At 37.9% G+C, this 17,202-nt stretch overlaps 1 long non-coding RNA gene and 1 pseudogene across 2 annotated transcripts; one reads left to right on the plus strand and one right to left on the minus strand.

Annotated features, from left to right (window-relative positions):
* Positions 1-342: 342 nt before the first annotated feature.
* LOC149104602 (uncharacterized) lies at positions 343-3,920 on the minus strand. The gene is made up of 3 exons (XR_016201261.1): positions 3,115-3,920; positions 844-928; positions 343-458 (listed from the first exon to the last, which is right to left on the minus strand). It is a non-coding gene; the product is annotated as an uncharacterized LOC149104602 (long non-coding RNA).
* Positions 3,921-4,026: 106 nt separating this feature from the next.
* On the plus strand, positions 4,027-12,506 carry LOC149104603 (uncharacterized; annotated as a pseudogene). The gene is made up of 8 exons (XR_016201407.1): positions 4,027-4,062; positions 5,109-5,287; positions 5,762-5,926; positions 6,841-6,955; positions 8,268-8,384; positions 8,680-8,913; positions 9,422-9,571; positions 11,023-12,506. The product of XR_016201407.1 is annotated as an uncharacterized LOC149104603 (transcript).
* Positions 12,507-17,202: the final 4,696 nt, after the last annotated feature.

Raw genomic sequence — 17,202 nt, forward strand, 5'->3', positions numbered from 1 at the left:
GCTTATTTTTTACAGGCAAAAACCTAAGCAAAACAATTTTCGAGTATTTGAAGAACTTGTTTTCTTCGATTTGTGGATTCTGGTTTCCGGTTACTGGATTCTAGTTTTTCATTCTGGATTCTGGCTTCCAGTTTCTGGGTTTTAGGGTTGCCCCACCTTTAACAGAGTGTTTGCTTTACATTCAGTTTACGCATGGCTGTTATCCAGCATAGGCAGACTTATAAGTTTGCCTTCAAAAATAAACTGCAACAACTATTGCATCTTTCATCACCTATTCTTGTGATGAAATGACAAAAAATCCAAGTACAAGAAGTCAAAAGCATAAAACAAACTTACCCGATAATGCTTACAGTTCCTCTTACTGTCTGCATATGCCTTCCATAAACTGGTACTGCCTGGACATTGTACTCACTATTTTTGTGATCACACCTTAAAACATCACTGTTATATAATTTGTCCTGAAAAAGCAATGCATGAAATGTTATGCCTTTGGCACTCACCAAATACCTTTACATGATGTACAAAGTACACCACATCAACATTCACAATTCTCTTTACTTTCACTGTAACTTTTTTTATGTCATTTTCCCTAACTTGAAGACAGGACTTCCACATTAGGTGATAATTTGCCTCTGAAATCTCTATGAATTCACAGGGAGTGATAACAATTAAATCGTGACTAATTTTAGCAAAGGAGGCATTCAAATGTCAGATTTTAATGTTAAGTTTATAACTTTACATTACTCTTCGTATATATATATAACCTCTCAATAATTGCACCTGTAGACAGAAGGTGTGCTGGGGGAAGAGATGTTCTAAACTCTCAGAACTTTTCCCCCTTACCTGTAATAGGATGACTATTATGAACTACGATTCGCAACCAACACCAACATCAGGTTATGTATACACATGTATATTTTGTTGTCTCCTGTAATCATAAAAAAATAAAAATTTAAACCCTCCATAAAGTTCATACCCAATAACACTGCCACATGTAGCGCTGTTACTGGGAATTAATTTAAGTGAAACTGTTGAAACAGCTCTGTCAAAATTGTTTCTGGCAGTTAAGACAGGATAACAGAATATACACGTAGTACACAGCAAAGGCCAGAGATACACACATGTTGGTTATTAGTTAGGATTTTGTGAGCTTCTGTGCTAGGCATGGTGGAAAATAATGGACTATCAAAAATGAAGGTTCCTAAGACATTTTGACAGCAATGAGAGGAATGAATGTATAAATTTACAAAAGAAAGAGAAGTTCTTGCCCTGTCCAGTTCTCTGTCATAAAAATATCATTTACATGCACTTATTACATATGGTTTGTGTTTAAAGCTGATATAATGCACACTCTGATGGGCTAATTCTAGTGTATTATTTACATTTACATGGTATACGTCGGTAAAATCATAAAACATCACATGTGACTAAAATAAAAACTAAAAACTAAAAAGAAATGCCTACATGTAATTCATAATAATTTAAAAATACTTAACACTAAAACAGATCTAATTCTTTACTTTATTCAAAATTATGCCCATGGGTCAATTACGAGCATGCTAAAAGGTCCTAACACAAAGTAAAAGGAAATTAAGAAAACTATTGCTTTTTTCCTGAAAATTGTAGCGACTGAAAACAATGATTGAACACTCTGAGAGTGCATTCTATCACCCTGACAAGATAAAATTTAAGGAGAATAGAGAATTCACAAAATTATATTACAAAGGAATTGGTACTGGACAGGACAAAGGAAACTGCCAGGAAGAAACTGAAACTTTCTTTGACGAGCAAAAAAAGTATGCATGCACAACAAAGAAAACAGTGAGTGACATTCGGTTAATGAGTTACAATGTAGTTAATAACAAAATTAGTGTGAAGAAAAGAGCAGAGAGAGAGTGTGTGTGTGTGGAGAGAGGAGAGCGCTCTCACCAACTAAATTGTGTATGTATGTATGTATGTAAAACTTATTTCTATTACCGAGAAATGGTCAGGGCAAGAACTTCTACTCCCTAAATTTTTTCTAAGTATGTAAATGTCATTTACACTGTTCAATTTACCGAGTAAAGCTCTTCGCATTTTTTTTTTTTCCATTAGTACTATCTCACTTTTGAGGGACATTTCCATATTAAGTGTAAATACTGCATATTTGGGGAATAACCCATGTACCCCCAACCAAAAGCAGTGGCACTAATAAAATGAAATAGTAAATCAAAATGAAAGTAGAGCTTTATTTGCACACAGGATTTACATGCACAATCGTCTACTCGACATTTGGACTATATAAGCATTTCACCAAACCGAACTAATTGGACAGACAACAAAATAAAACGAGGAAATCTACATTATAAACACAATAATTATGCATATCACTTCATCTGAGTATCAAAAGCAAATCCTTCTCATTGAAAGGTAACCGAATGAAAGAGAGGATAAAGAAAATCGTTTAACCTTGCAGTGTTAAAAGTTTAATCATTATTCACGCTTAAATTTGAATATTACAGTGTGCATTTTTGCCGAAGGCTTAATTTAGCTTTGCAGTCATTTTATCGGCGGTAGCTTTGCCAGTCTTCAGCCAAATTAACCTGGGAATTCACCCAAGCATTTCGCCAAACCGAATAAACTGAACTAACAAAACGAGGAAATCTGCATACTTTGTAATCACAATATGCAAATCTTCCCATAGGAACGTTGAAAGTAAATTTAGCAAATCCTGTTTGTACACCTTTCTTGGTTTTCAACAACAGAAGAAGAAATTCTAGCTGTCTACGAGGCGGCTGTGCCAACTAACACAGAGAAAACTTCAAAACTCGCCCGGCCGTGTTTACAAATACGGTTTTGGTTAAGCTTATTTTTAGACGTGAGGTTATAAGCTTAGGTTGACGACGAAAATCGACAGAAAGCTTAATTTGTTTACAACTTACAACAACCTCCACAAAGCGATTCACTTGCTATTGTTTAGAGATGAGAGAAATTAAAACGATGCAATTTATAAATTGTCTCACAACATGGCTTCAAATAAGGAAGACTTTCAAAGGATTCCAATTGAAAATAAGCTTATATCGCTGAGGCAACTTGTTAATTTTCATAGCAAACGCAACAGCACAAGTCACTTACCGCAAGTTAGCAACATCAGTTCGGCCAGTGTAAATCTTCCAGGCAGGAACTTGCAGCAGAAGTTGTGAAGACTGAACTGAACTAATCTTTTTGACAGATCAACGAATCAACCACTTTTTCCCGCTGTGTTTACTGTCTTGTAACACTCGGACATGTTTGATTTCTCTTGTTCATCACCTGACCAAATCATGTGACTTTTCTTGCACGGCTGCACAGCGTCACAACGCGCGAATTTTAAAAAACTTGGCACTGCAGTCTTCTGAGTACTTTCACATCCTATCTATGGCCCTCGTTAGCTTTGGTTAACGGCATTGTTCGGTATTATTTCACTTCCTTTCTCTAGCCCTTGACTCGCTATAATTCACGCCATTGTTCAGTACTGTTTCGCCTCCTTCCCCAGCGCTGGCCCGCTCTTTTTCGCGATCTTCTTCGCTACTTCTTTGCCTGTTAATTCTTGCTTTCTTTTTAATTCCTTCAGTGCAACCCTATCTTAAAAACATTAGATCAACCTCCGCTATCATTTGTCGACATAACAAATAGAAATGCGTTTTCTTTTCTTTAAAAATCCCGCCAAGAAAAATGGCATTCTTCTGCTAGAGACCGAGGGTGCATGTCTCTGTCGACCTATTAGCTGGAGTATGGCCGCCATGTTGGGCAACTCCGCCGTCGCCGTCGCCGTCGTCGTCGTCGTCGTTGTCGTCGTGCGTACGCGCCCACGAGCAATACCGCTAGCCATGAAAACCATGAGAAAATTCATTCATGGATTTCCTTTTGTTTCCCATATGATTATGGGGCTCCGCTTGGCGGCCCTTCGGGCCGCCGGCGCTCCGCTATTAAATTAGCCCGTTATTCTTACACCTTTCACGCTATAAATTAACATCTCCACCGTTATTTTCTTTTCTCTACTCGATAATGGGTACTGGTTACTGGTTATTGGACAATAGTTACGTTGGCTTCTTTTTTAACGGGAATGACGTTAAATTAACTCACAGGAACCCATAACTCCAGAGTCTCCATATGAATTATACCCTTGATTCAATTAACCCTTTCCCGTATCTTTCTATTTATGAAACAGCATTTCCCGCGAGCAATACTGTTTTCGTCGCGGACCACCTGGGCTCAATTTTACGGTTAAAAATAGCCTGCGATGTCGACGCATATTCTCGTGTCCTTCGTCTGTTTTATTGAACATTTAGGGGTATTCCTTCCCTTTTTACAGCCCAGAGAACTTGTTTGAGGTTGAATAAACATTTTTCCTGATCTTGGAGTTGTCAAATGTTTAAATTAAACATCGAATCGTGCTCGCGATCGCGATCGGGAGCCGTATGTTGTTCGATTAGTCTGATAAAATAGCTTATTAATTAAGAAAAGCTTTAGAGCTCTTTGGATTCTTTGGAGAAGGTCGTTCTCAAGGTGAAAACAGAGATTGAGAACTATGTTATGCGATCTCGGATGGTGGCGATAAGAATACGCGAGGATTACCAAGAAGCGCAAAACTACTTGACAACACCCAGCAGTACTTGGGTCACAACCTCCCCCGTCATTGCTCTCTAAAGAAGAACTTCGCACGAAGAAACAACATTGAAGTTTGCTTCGAATAGAACAATTTCGATATATTAAATTTCAGCCTAAAACAATAGACCTCAACACGAGGCTCTGGGGAATAAACCCCACAAACTCTAAAGTTATTCCCCAGAGCCTCGTACTGATGTTTATTGTTTTAGTTTGAATTTTCATCATCATCATCTCGCCTGTAGCCCCGTCTGGGGCAAAGGCCACTAATGAGCACCCTCCAGTCATCACGGTCCTGGGCCAGTCGTTGCAGTTCTCCCCACGTGTAGCCATTTCTCCTCATGTCTGCCTCTAGGTCACGGCGCCTCGAGTTTCTTGGTCGGTCCCTCTTCCTTTTCCCCTGAGGGTTCCAGGTGACGGCTTGCCTTGTGCTGTTAGATGAGGACTTCCGAAGGGTGTGGCCGTCTCTTTCGTTTCCACAGATCTTGGTTGCTGATGATGTCTGGCCAGCGTATCTTAAGAATCCTTCTGAGGCAGGTGTTAATGAAAGTCTGGATTCTTTTCATAGTGGCGACGGTGGTTCTCCAGGTTTCGGCTCCCTAGAGCAATACAGGTTTCACGATGGTGTTAAAGATCCTGATTTTAGTGCTGGTGCCGAGAAGTGATGATCTCAAGACATTCTTCCGCTGTTGGAAAGCTGCTATCGCCTTGCTGATGCGAACTCTTACATCAACTTCTGTCCCCCCGGTGTTATCTACGAAATTGGTCTCTTATATTAGCCAACCTTCTTTCTATTGTTATTTAAAAAGCGCGAATACGGCTTGCCTGACAACAATGGAATATTGTTATAATTGCATTCTAATTGTTCGTTTTAAAGACAGGGCGCGGGAAAGGGTTAAATCCAAGGTTAGTATGTGAGATTGAGGTTCCTGGTCATGGGTTTCTGATTAACTTTAATTAAGTTTTGATTATCCATACATATTATCAGTAATGGTAGGCTAACAGCAAAGAGCTAATGTGAGATTATTTGAACCTCTCAGATCAATGCCGTGAATTGGTGTTTCCAGGCTCTTATTTCTTCTATGGGGAACGATTGATTAATCACGTGATAAGAACCATCAAAGTTTTGGACCAGGCTTTTTTGTGAACTGCAATGCTACCTAGAACACAACTACACGACTGTGTCAGCGTTAATTTTGAATATACTGGAACACACAACTGTGACTTAAACAATGCAACTCATAAAGAACACGAGAACGACCTGGTGAAAACAGAAGGCTACGTGTACCATGGAACAATTGTATGTAGGACGTCAGAATTTTGCATGTCCGGTCTCCCTCTGCATTTAAATGAAATGTCGACATTTAAAACGGAAGAATGTTTTTGCAACATTTGTCAATTGAAGTAGTAATCAACATTCAACAGACAACGTCGTCTACCTTCCACGCGAATACCCTCGCATATTTGACTAGTTGATGTGCCGGGAGGGGAGGGGAAGACGAAAGTGCTAAATGAAGGGCTCCGACTGTACAGTAACTTTTTTGGCTCAAGAAAAAGAGCCTTCAAAGACTTTCTACTCTATTTTAACATAGAGAATTGCTCGTGAATTTCGAATTTCTAGTATATTTTAATAGAAGAAAAGACAACATCTGAAACCGGCACAATTAAAATTTTACGCTTTTATTTGACGCCTAATGCCCCGTAGGGTTCCTGGGACATATAACAGCTGGATCTCCGAATTGGTCATTACATAGCTCAATAATAACTTTCGAACTACTTTTGAAAGTCATCCCAGACGACGTGCAAACGAATAATAATGATAAAAAAAACCGCATTTTTTTTTTTTGGTCCGTGCTCGTTCAATCGCCACGGTCCTCATTTGCTTAAGCTCTCGGCGATCTTAAGAGACATTGTTAAAAAAGAAAAAAAAAACTATAAATATATAATTAGCTGATCCACTTCTTGCACGGAGTGATTTACTAAACCACTTGTGGACGAAGATATGACATAATGTTCAAACACCACTTCACCTTCTTAACAAAAGAAAAAAACGCGTTTTTTAAGCTATTTTGAATACGTCCAATGGTTACTGTGAAAAAAAAGAACCACAAGGGTATGTGTGTGTATTTTACCTAATTCAATGGGCGTGGTAACGATTAAAAATAGCTGAAGATTTTATGTCATCGATTTAATTGCGCTTTTTTGTCAATTTAGAATGCTTGTGGTAACGCTCTTTGTCAGAACAACGGAACCTGTCAAACGGGTTTTACCAGCAAAGGATTCCGCTGTTTATGTTCCTCTGGATTCACAGGTGACCAATGTGATCTTGGTAAGAAATAATTTTTTGAACGATAAACAATCAGCGTTGGTAATATTGCAGGTGCAGCAATTCTGAGTAATTTGGCACTAATGCCATCATCTCGGGTGGCTTTATGGGTTGGGATAGAGAGCAGTAATTCTACAACCCTCCTCTGTGTTATTGTCCGGAGGTCAATTTTAGGGGAGTGTCCATCGTATCTTACCAAGATGTTTGTTAGAAATGCAGACGTGAACGGAAGAACGAGCTGGCATGGTCAGTTAAGCCTTTATGCAAACGTTGCACTGATTTCGACGAACATGGTTTTCCACTGACGAAGGGCCAAGCCCGAAACGTCTGGAAACATTACCCGAAATATGGTACTTTTATTCATGATTATTCTTACTGATAACTTTCATGCAAGTCTTTACCCAGTGCCACGCAGCTGTTTGACATTTTTCCGTCAATGTTTTTCAATTAAACCTTGTCTGCCCCCGATTAAAACGGGAGACTGAGGACGGAAGGTATTTCTCAGTAATTTTAAACATTTTATGAACAGTTATGAGGAAGTGGACCATTTTATCACCTAAATATTTAAATTTCGTAGTTTAGACTTAATCTAATGCTTTGTTTTTTAATATTTTAGTGTGTCTCATATCTTAGTTTTTTATATTATCGTTGCATATTTATGAATAATCTTTCTATATTTTTAATTTTATTCTGTAAATATTTATATGAAGGCCACTGGTTTTCAGTGATTACTGTTGTGTGCTACCCTCAATTTATATTATTATTATTATTATTATTATTAAAATTACTATTGTTATTATTATTATTATTATTATTATTGGAAATACGTAGAAACATTGTACATATTATTTTGCTATTATTTATATAATAAACAAAGACGGTAACGCAAAACCTCCAAGATTTCAAAATACTGTACATATTTTTTTGATTATTTTGTATATGGGTATTAATTTTATATTGTTACTGAGATATCGACGAGTGCAAGGAAAAAAAATTCACAGTTGTAATGTGTGCAATAATACTATTGGGCCATACATTTGCACTTGTAAAGCCGGATGCCATTGGGATGGCCATGTCTGTGCGGGTAAAGAAAACCTGTAACGCTTTGAGGCTCTGTCAGTGGATGTAAATAGAAAGGAAAGTTTATAAATATTGGAGAGAACTCACTTTTCCTCTGTCTCACCGACGGATCGCTCTGCTAAAATTTCTGCCTAGCCGTTCATACCGTTGGCCAAAAAGTGGGATTGGTGACTAAAGCTGCATTTACATGTTTTTCTTAATTCTTTCTCGTTTTGGTTTTGTTTTCTCGGTGAAGCCATAGATTTTTGCGCTGGGCAGAATCCATGCCAAAACGGAGATGAATGTGAAAGTACACGCGAAGGTTACTTTTGCAAGTGTGAGGTCGGTTTCGCTAGGAAAATATGCGAAACTAGTAAGTTGTTATATAACAAGTTTGTGTATAAATAAAAAAAAAATACCCACTACAAGTGCGTCATCCTTCAAATTCATCAGTTGCACAAGATCCCCGTCGCGGTAGATGAGAGTCCGTATTATGGTATAACATGTATATGCATTTCTCTTTCTCCATGCGAGCAAGTGAACTGTGCATAATGCAAAAGCATTTACAGCTTTGGAGGTGGATATTCGAGGAGAGGTTGGACTGTATTTTTATTTGATATTATTAACCCATCACGACCTTACTTTTAAACTTTCTCTTTCTATTTCAGAGCTCCCAATAAGCTCGACAATACTGTCGAAAAATGCATCTTATGTCACTCATCTTCTGCATTTTCTTGGGCCCTCTGTTGGGGATCACTCTGAGTGGAAGCTGTGTTACCGCGCTTCCTTACATGGCTGGGATGCTTTTACCTTTCACAGCCGTTGTGATGGAAAGAAAAATACTGTTACAATCATAGAAAGTAATCAGTACGTCTTTGGAGGATACACAGACGCTCCATGGGGTAAATGACCATGCTACCTCCTTATTCCATTCAAGTACTTTACCGCATACTGTTCTGTCTGGGTGTCTTTCTGTCTGTCAGTCAGTCCCTCTATCTGTCTGTGTGTCAGTCATTAAGTCAGTTTGTATGTCTGTGGCTGGTTACTTTAGTTGGTTTGTTGGAATCTGTTTTTTTTGTTTTTGTTTTTAAATTAAATTATAAGACAGGGAAATATGATGTGCTTATTTATACATCTGGCAGAGAGAGGTAAATTTTTCCAAGTGCAAAGTGGTACAGCAGAATACCCCTGGCCAGGGTTCGAACCCAGACCACTTGGTAATGAGTCCACCATACTAAAAGACCATGATCTAACGAATCGAAGATCATGGTCTCTTGGCATACTAACTCTGTGACACCACTGTACTTCCCTTTAAAGAGCATTGCACTGAAGATTAAAACAGCTCGATTTCGATTCATTACCATATTCAATCAGCCCTTGGTAGATAATGAACATCATTGACTTTCACAGGGAGTCTTTGTCCATCGCTAGGGAAATGTTGTTACTTTCCTTTCAACTTTGAGGGGAAGACCTATCACCACTGTACCACAGATGGAAGTTACTTTTCTTACCTGTGGTGTTCATTGGACAGTGTCTACAACGGAGAGTATGTTTATTGTGGTAAGTTGAACTAGATCTAGGAAACGAAATATTAAATCAGCCCTCAGACGTACATGCAGACACATACCCAACAAGAGTACAAGGGCCGGCTCTCCTCAAACTTGTTCCCAGGGCGTTTCTGAGGGAAAGGCCCCGGGAACGATCGAGATTGGGCTCTTCCAGGTTCTCGTTGTAATGGGATATCCAAATCGTTTTCCTTCAATAGATAGCATTGGCCCTGCTTTGAATGATGGCACACTTTTTGTTGGTCATGCTGCCATTTGACGTCAAATTACATCATTAAGAGCCACTGCCTCTAAATATGGAGAATCTGATAGCAAGTCGGAAAATTCGAATTTTCTTTATAACGTCAAAAAGACCCTTTTGGTGAACTATTTTCAGAAACATACTTTAACCCTAGGACGTACAAGGGGAGAGGGGTTGTAGATGCCACCCCCATAAGCTTTTTTCAAAGTTTTGAAAATACAAGTTACTCTAAGGAGCTTAAACTTTCAGTAGCTGTTCTTTCATTCTCTGCGAAAATTTTGATATGTCAACTGCGTGTCCATCATTTTTGACGATGTTATTGCAGCCATCAAATCTCATGTAGGCCTAGCCAAAAATCAACTTTTTTCTTCCAGTTTTCTTCATAAAATTGTACAAATTCATGAATTATTTCCGTTATTTCTTGACTTTTAAGAAAATAATCCAAGATGGCGGATCCAAGATGTCGATTCAAATGACGTCAGTGAACGTCATATGACGTCATAGACATCATAACCAACAAAATTGTTTTTATCTTGTAGAGCAAGCTCAGGGCTATCAAGTCAATGAAATTTATTTCGCTCGAAAACCCAATGGGAAGGTCCCATTCACCCCTCACCACCCCCCTACCCCCTTCCCCCTTGTACCACGGTAGGGGTACGAGTTCGCTTGTACGTCCGAGGGTTAAAAGTTCCAGGGAGTTCATATTTTTTGTGAAATCTAGGAAAGTTCGAAATACTACTTAATCAACCAAGTTGGCATATGGAATTTATGCAAAATTTGCATTTTAAACAAGCCGGTACAGAAAGAAGGAAACTTGACTGGATTTCATATTCTCACAGCTTGTGGTTTTCGGTTTAATCATTTCTCTGAGCTAAAATTCATTTTGAAGTAAGTACGTTTCGTCTACCTCTTGACCATTTGAAAAATACTAGTATCGCAATTTAATTTACCTGCCAAATTTCAACTGATTTGAGAGAGTCCTAACTCTTCTAGTATACCAAAATCTCATCAAATAAGAGGTTCTAAAGAAAACGTTAAGCTATGGTATACCATATCTAAATGGCCAGTTTGGCCCGTGAAAATTAAGCGCGCTAGACGAAAAGCTCTATTAAAAGAGTATTTTGACCAATTGCGCCGTTTTTAGACGACCGAGCGAACACTTCGATTTCGCAGTCATTCCCTTTTCTTTCTTTTATATACCTTAGGAGATACAGATGCCAGTTCCAGCCATCATGGTGGATATCGCACTACTGACAAGGCCTTTATTTATTCTTTAAGCAATAAAGAAGGATTAAGGCCATTTAAGAGTAAGGTGAAAAACCCATCACAAGCAATTAACATGAATCCAAGTTACGGTCCAACATTTGGTGGAGGGCACGATATTTACATTGCTGACAAGGCAAATGGTAATATTAATTCATATGCACAGATTGGTTTCTCGTACAATCGTCCAAGTGGAGTAAAAGACCAGAAAACAATTCTAGCTGGAAGTTTTCGTTTCACTCCTGGTGAGGTGGAGGTATTTTATCTCTTTTGAGAGACCAGCACTACAGGATCATTCACCAGAAGTATTCTAGAGAAACACACAACAACGAGTCGAAACCTAAAAACAATTTAACACTGCTACCACTTAAGGAAGTGCCTTTCTTAGCTATAGCTGAAAATATTTTCTCGATATTGTCGATGATACCTAAACTAAACTGATGTTTTCTCAAGAAAACCGCGACGGCAATGGCAGCGAGAACGTCGCTAAGCAAAAGGTTAAATGAGCAGAACAATGTCTGGGCACGTGCGTTATAATTCTTGGTACATAATAAAGTGTATTATCGTTTGTCTCACGATGTAGTCGAAACGTCGCGATCTACATCTCAAGTGACTACATCGTGAGACAAACGATAATACACTTTATTATTGCATCTACCACAATGAATAACAACAACCTTTTCCTCGACAATTCTTGGTACATTACGGCGAAAATGTCAGGAACAACGACGATAACTCTGAAAAAGAGAAAATCGAATTATCATTGAACAATCCGAGCAAGAAAGTAAGGTGGTGCTTTATTGTGTTTTATGAAACCAATTTGCAGTGTTGTGGTCGGCTGGATGAATTCTTGTGAACTATGCCGCAATATTAATTGCATTCCCCAACCCTAGCAGAGAGAAGTCATAACTGTTGTACACAAAAACTGTGAATGGATATGAAGTAAGCCGCTGTGTACACGTCCCAGGGTTTTAATGAACACCTTTAAAGGTTTAAAACTTCCTTGACAGATATCCCAGCGATATGTGCGTGTGTGTGGATAAGCTTTTTTACTTGGACACCTTTGTATCGAGTAGTGAATTCCTTTGACTCTATGTGTATAAGCGAACGCATCTTACTTGCTTCTCCCGCGTTTTCAAGTGCTACTAGTTTCTAGTTTTGGGCTGGGAAAAGATGCGATTAAGGGTAAAATTAATGTGATTCGTGACTAAATCGCACCACTGAGAGCCAATCAGATTACAAGAACCACCACTGATCTCAATACACTTGTGCGCATTGCGTACCTGTTTTCTTACAGTCAGAAAATCATCAAAACTGACTTAGAAGGATCTGAGCTAAAATGATCTAGAAATGTAATATTTACCTGAAAAAAAAAAAAGATCGTTACAAATTTGAAAATAATAATAAAAAAGTAATTGAATAAAAATCGTACTACAAGTTAACCCTTTCGCGGCCAGTGTTGTCCCCAGACAACATTTGGAAAGGTAGACAAAGAACTAATTGTGACGTCATCAATTTCTACGTCAGCAGATTGCTCTGATAAACAACAAACTCAATAGAGACAACTTTCTACACGTGTGTCCATTTTGAAAATCGACTGAATGCTGACAGAGCTACTGGAAAAACAAATGTTCAATCATTAATGCAAAATAGACCAATTTCGATATGTTAAAATTCAGCCAAAAACAAGACCTCAGTACTAGTACGAGGCTCAAGGGAATAACTACAGAGTTTGTGAGGTTTATTGCCCAGAACATCGTGCTGAGGTCTGTTGTGTTAGGCTGAATTTTAATATATCGAAATTGGTCTATTGCTGGTGAAATTGGCCATTACCTCCATAATTGATCAATGTCTCATTTGTCAGTACAAATTCTTTTGCAGCTGATAGAAAGGAAGTAAAGAGTAGAAGATAGCGAAAAAAGAAAGAGAGAGAAAAAGTGGAGGAAAAGGAGGCAGAACAAAACTCGCAACGCATCAGCAAAATAATGGCTTATGCGCATGCGCTAAAGTAAAACGTTGCTCATTAGACTGTGGAAAATAGTGGAAAATCTAGATGAAATGTAAAATATTGTATTCCTAGCAAAATTTAGTGCAATTTAGCCACATTGCATGCCAAAAGAAAAAAATAAATAAATAAAAAAATAACGGTAATAAATACGGCTTTCTTGGAGCAAAGTCAAGCATGAAAGAGTCAAAGTACATGTTTGCCTTGCGGAAGGCGCGAGAGATTTTCTCCGATACACTTTGTACATGGGGGAGAGGGACAGTCGGGGTGCGTTGCTGTTAACCTGTACCCGCTGCTCCCTGGCTGCACGGTACAAACACCTACAATGTTCCCTTCAATACTCTCCGATCACAGCTTGTACATTCTAAAGATCCCACAACCGATGGAAGGAAGTTTGGCGTCATCCACAAATTAGTGTGTGCTGATTGTAAAAAGATCTATACTAGGAAACCGCCCGACCCTTTTACCCATGCACGGTCCGTTTAAAGAACCGTTCTAACACTACTAGATTGACACTTTCCGCCTTTGGAGAACACCTTAGGGAAACAGACCACAAGTTAGAGGAAAATAGGTCGACTGTCATAGCAAGAGAAGAAAACAACTTGATCAGAAGAAGAATTTATGAGGCCTTGGAGATTCTGTGCCAATCCAATCGAGACAGTCGATTTGAACTTCCGGCCCTATACAGAGATGTTTTGGCACGTGACTTGGTTCACTCAAGCTCACATGACAAATATATTCCCGCCATATTCACTTGAGAAAGACGCTGTGACAGTGTCGAAAGCTTGTGATCGCTGAAACATTACCTCTGCTTCGGTGTCTTGTTTCTTATTGTCCCCTACAGATTCGGGAAAAATTCATATTTTTACTCGATGTATTGTTATTATTTACCTTTTATAAAAACTGCCTTCACCCTTTTGGCTCGTGGGAAAACATTTCCTTTGATAGTATATCCAAACTTGGCATATATGCTTATTTTAGCCTGAATACATGTTATTGTAGGTCTAGGCTGAGATATAGAACACATTAAAATTTTTATTTGCCTTAATGCGTGCTCCACCTTGAAAAACATTTCACCGGAAAAAAACATTTCTTGACTGGCATTAAAACGCATGTTTGGACATGTTTTCCGTCAAAGATCTCAAAGCGTACTCGGATACGAATTCAATATCTATAAAGCCTTATATTTATAAAACGTCCAACTTCAGCATGAACCATTAGGAAAAAAGAAAGTAACATAGATATTAATTTCAAAGCCGTGATCATTTTTCCAATCTTGTGTGGAAAACTGTCTAACGGGAAGTCAAAGTGACCGCAATTTCCAAAACGAAAAGCTAAAACCGATATGTATAACGTAGTAAATAGAATGTTTTATTCCTAATGATGCACAAATTTGGAAAATTAAACGTACTCCTTAGAGTAACTTAGGCTATTTAGTGGGTATGAAGGTATGAAAATATTTTTAACGTCTGTTTGCCTACGTCAGTAGATCATTCAATATAAACACATTTAAAAATGGAAACCGCATTTAATATTTAATATGTAAAATAACGATGAGTAAATTTTCAGTGAAGCTACAAAAACCAAGATGGTCTGTTTGCAAAATATTGCATTTTTAGGAATTTTAGAACAGGTGTAATTTCATGCTGCAAAAATAAAAAGTTGATCGCCATCTGGGGAGGAAGTCAAATCAAAACATCTTTATATCCACTACGTCATAATATTTAATTATCTTCCTTAGCTTTCTAGTGAGCTCTCCAAAATACACAACATATTAAGAAACATGTCAAAACAATACTCCAGAGCACGCAGTTAATTCAGAGCTGTGTGACATTCGAATTGCAAATTCGAAATACAAGTATATTTTTTTTGTTTGGAGAAAGATGAAAATGTTATCTTAGTTAACATTTGGCATTTCAATTTTACCCAACGTAGCGGAACCGTCTCAAGAGCGGCTCAGTTCGTTTGGCAAAGTTAAAACTGAATCATGTCGGATAAATTTCAAGAAACTAACTGCTTTGTAGTTGTTTGCCTACTTTTTAACTTCCTGACAACCTGCCAAAATAATCAAAATTTCCCTTAGCATAAAATTCTAGTAAAAAACTGACGTATTATTAAATATTCAAACAACACACGACTAAAATGTTTTTATCTTGGTATTATTTCTAATATATCTCCAAGTTAGTCGTCGCTGGTTGTAAACAAATTGCATTTCGCAGGTTTTATTCCATTGGTCAACGGAATAGCATTTTACACGTGGGATGTTCCGTCCTTGTTCCTTATCTTCTTCGTTGGCTCATTTTCTACGGCTGGTAAAGTGATTTGCGTCGAAGTTATAATTGGTCAGTTTTTCTAGGTATTGTCCGTCCCACAAACATACAACAATATTCTTCCTTCGGAAGATGCTGCAAGTCTGAACATGAGCGGACGTGTTGGGCAAAACACAATAGTCTTAAACGATGCAGAGTGATTATAAATTATAAATATTATTGACTTTTGAATGCATTATCGTTAAAAGCTTTTGTCGTTTCATTCGACAACGATAGAAAGGTATGAAATTAGCATTAGGGTGTTGAAAACCCTTCGTAAAGCATGCTTTGTGAAGCGTGGTGAAATAAAATTTCATAACTCTCTTTCAAATTTGGCCAACGCGCAAACGTTTTTTAACATATTTTTACTTAACCTTGCTATTCGCCTAAGTAGTTTCCATACATTTTCGCATTTAACAGTTGGGAGTAAGTGCGTGCATATCAGCAGCTGTATTTTCACTTACCGTAGGCATCTTCTTAAAACCGCTTAACCAGAATGCTTACTTAATAAGTACTTCGAACATGTGGAGAAAAATAGTGCTGATCGTTATGGAAGATTTAACGCTAACGGTCGAAAAAACATTAATAAATAAGATAAATAAATAAATAAGATAGATAAATGAATAAATAAATAAATAAAATACAAATCGCAGCTCCTCGTGTAGAGAACAAAGCTGATCAATAATCTAATGATCAAGGACGAGCCGATATCTTAGTTTTTCCAAAGGTGTAATCTTTTCATTTTACAAGTTCCTCAACTTTCAGGAAGGAGAAAACTTCTCTACTGGAGCAGGTGCTTTATTTTCCGTGTAGATGTCATAATTGCGGGATTATAGCCACCGACTTGGAGTCGATTCCATTTCCCTGGAAAGCTTCTTCCTTGAATTGAACGCTTCAACTTTCGGACCGAGAAAACTTCTCTTCTGGAACAGCTACGTTATTTTCCGTATAGATGGGCATGTAAACATTAATTCTTGAGTGAACGTTTTCCCGATAATTGCGGGATTAGCTTAGGTCACTGAACGAACGAATTTATGTTAGTGTTGTACTTATATCGAGCGATTTTTATATTGTTTTTCAAATTAAAGTTCAACGAACTTTTGTTTAGCATAAGAGTCTCGCACTGTTCACAAAGCGGAAATAAAACGTCTTCTTTGGAAGAATGGTTAGCTAGCTTGAGTAACATGCATGGTGGTGAGCGGACAAAAGACACCTGTTAGGTAATTAATCCTTCTAAGAACTGCTCTTTAGTAAATTTGTTTGCCAGTCTTCCTGAAATAGAAATATAACCTTTTTTAGGAATGACGATGTCAAACTGTGAAAACAAACACGGGTCGCATAATGATCACAATTTCTTCAATTTTGATAGCATGTGAAGCTAAACTAATTGTTCTTTATAATCTTTATCTTTCTCCTTCTTTGCTTGTTGAAGACTCTAAACGATTTTTGGGAACAGAGAATCAGTCATTAGCATGGGACAAGTGATAATTTTGGATTATTTTAAGGGAACAAGTGCTGTCTGGGAACTATCAGCATAAACTTGATATTTTGAGCAAACTTCAAAAAATGCAAAGTTTTCAGACATTCGGAGAAAGTGTAAACTTTGACAAGGAAGTCTTTTGTCATGGGCTTGATAGATGTCTTAGCACCTATTTTTCAATCACAGTTAACTTGCTGTGGTATTCAACATTTAGAACTTCTCATTGCAGCAAGGGATAGTTTCAGGGAGAAATGTGAAAGGGAAAACATGTGGGAAGAAAAAACGGAAAAAAATCATTAACAAGGGATGCATAGATGATATTACACGG

Source organism: Orbicella faveolata, unplaced genomic scaffold, assembly GCF_042242905.1.
Source record: "Orbicella faveolata isolate gen_17 unplaced genomic scaffold, um_ofav_v1 contig_34, whole genome shotgun sequence".
NCBI classification, from domain to species: Eukaryota; Metazoa; Cnidaria; class Anthozoa; order Scleractinia; family Merulinidae; genus Orbicella; species Orbicella faveolata.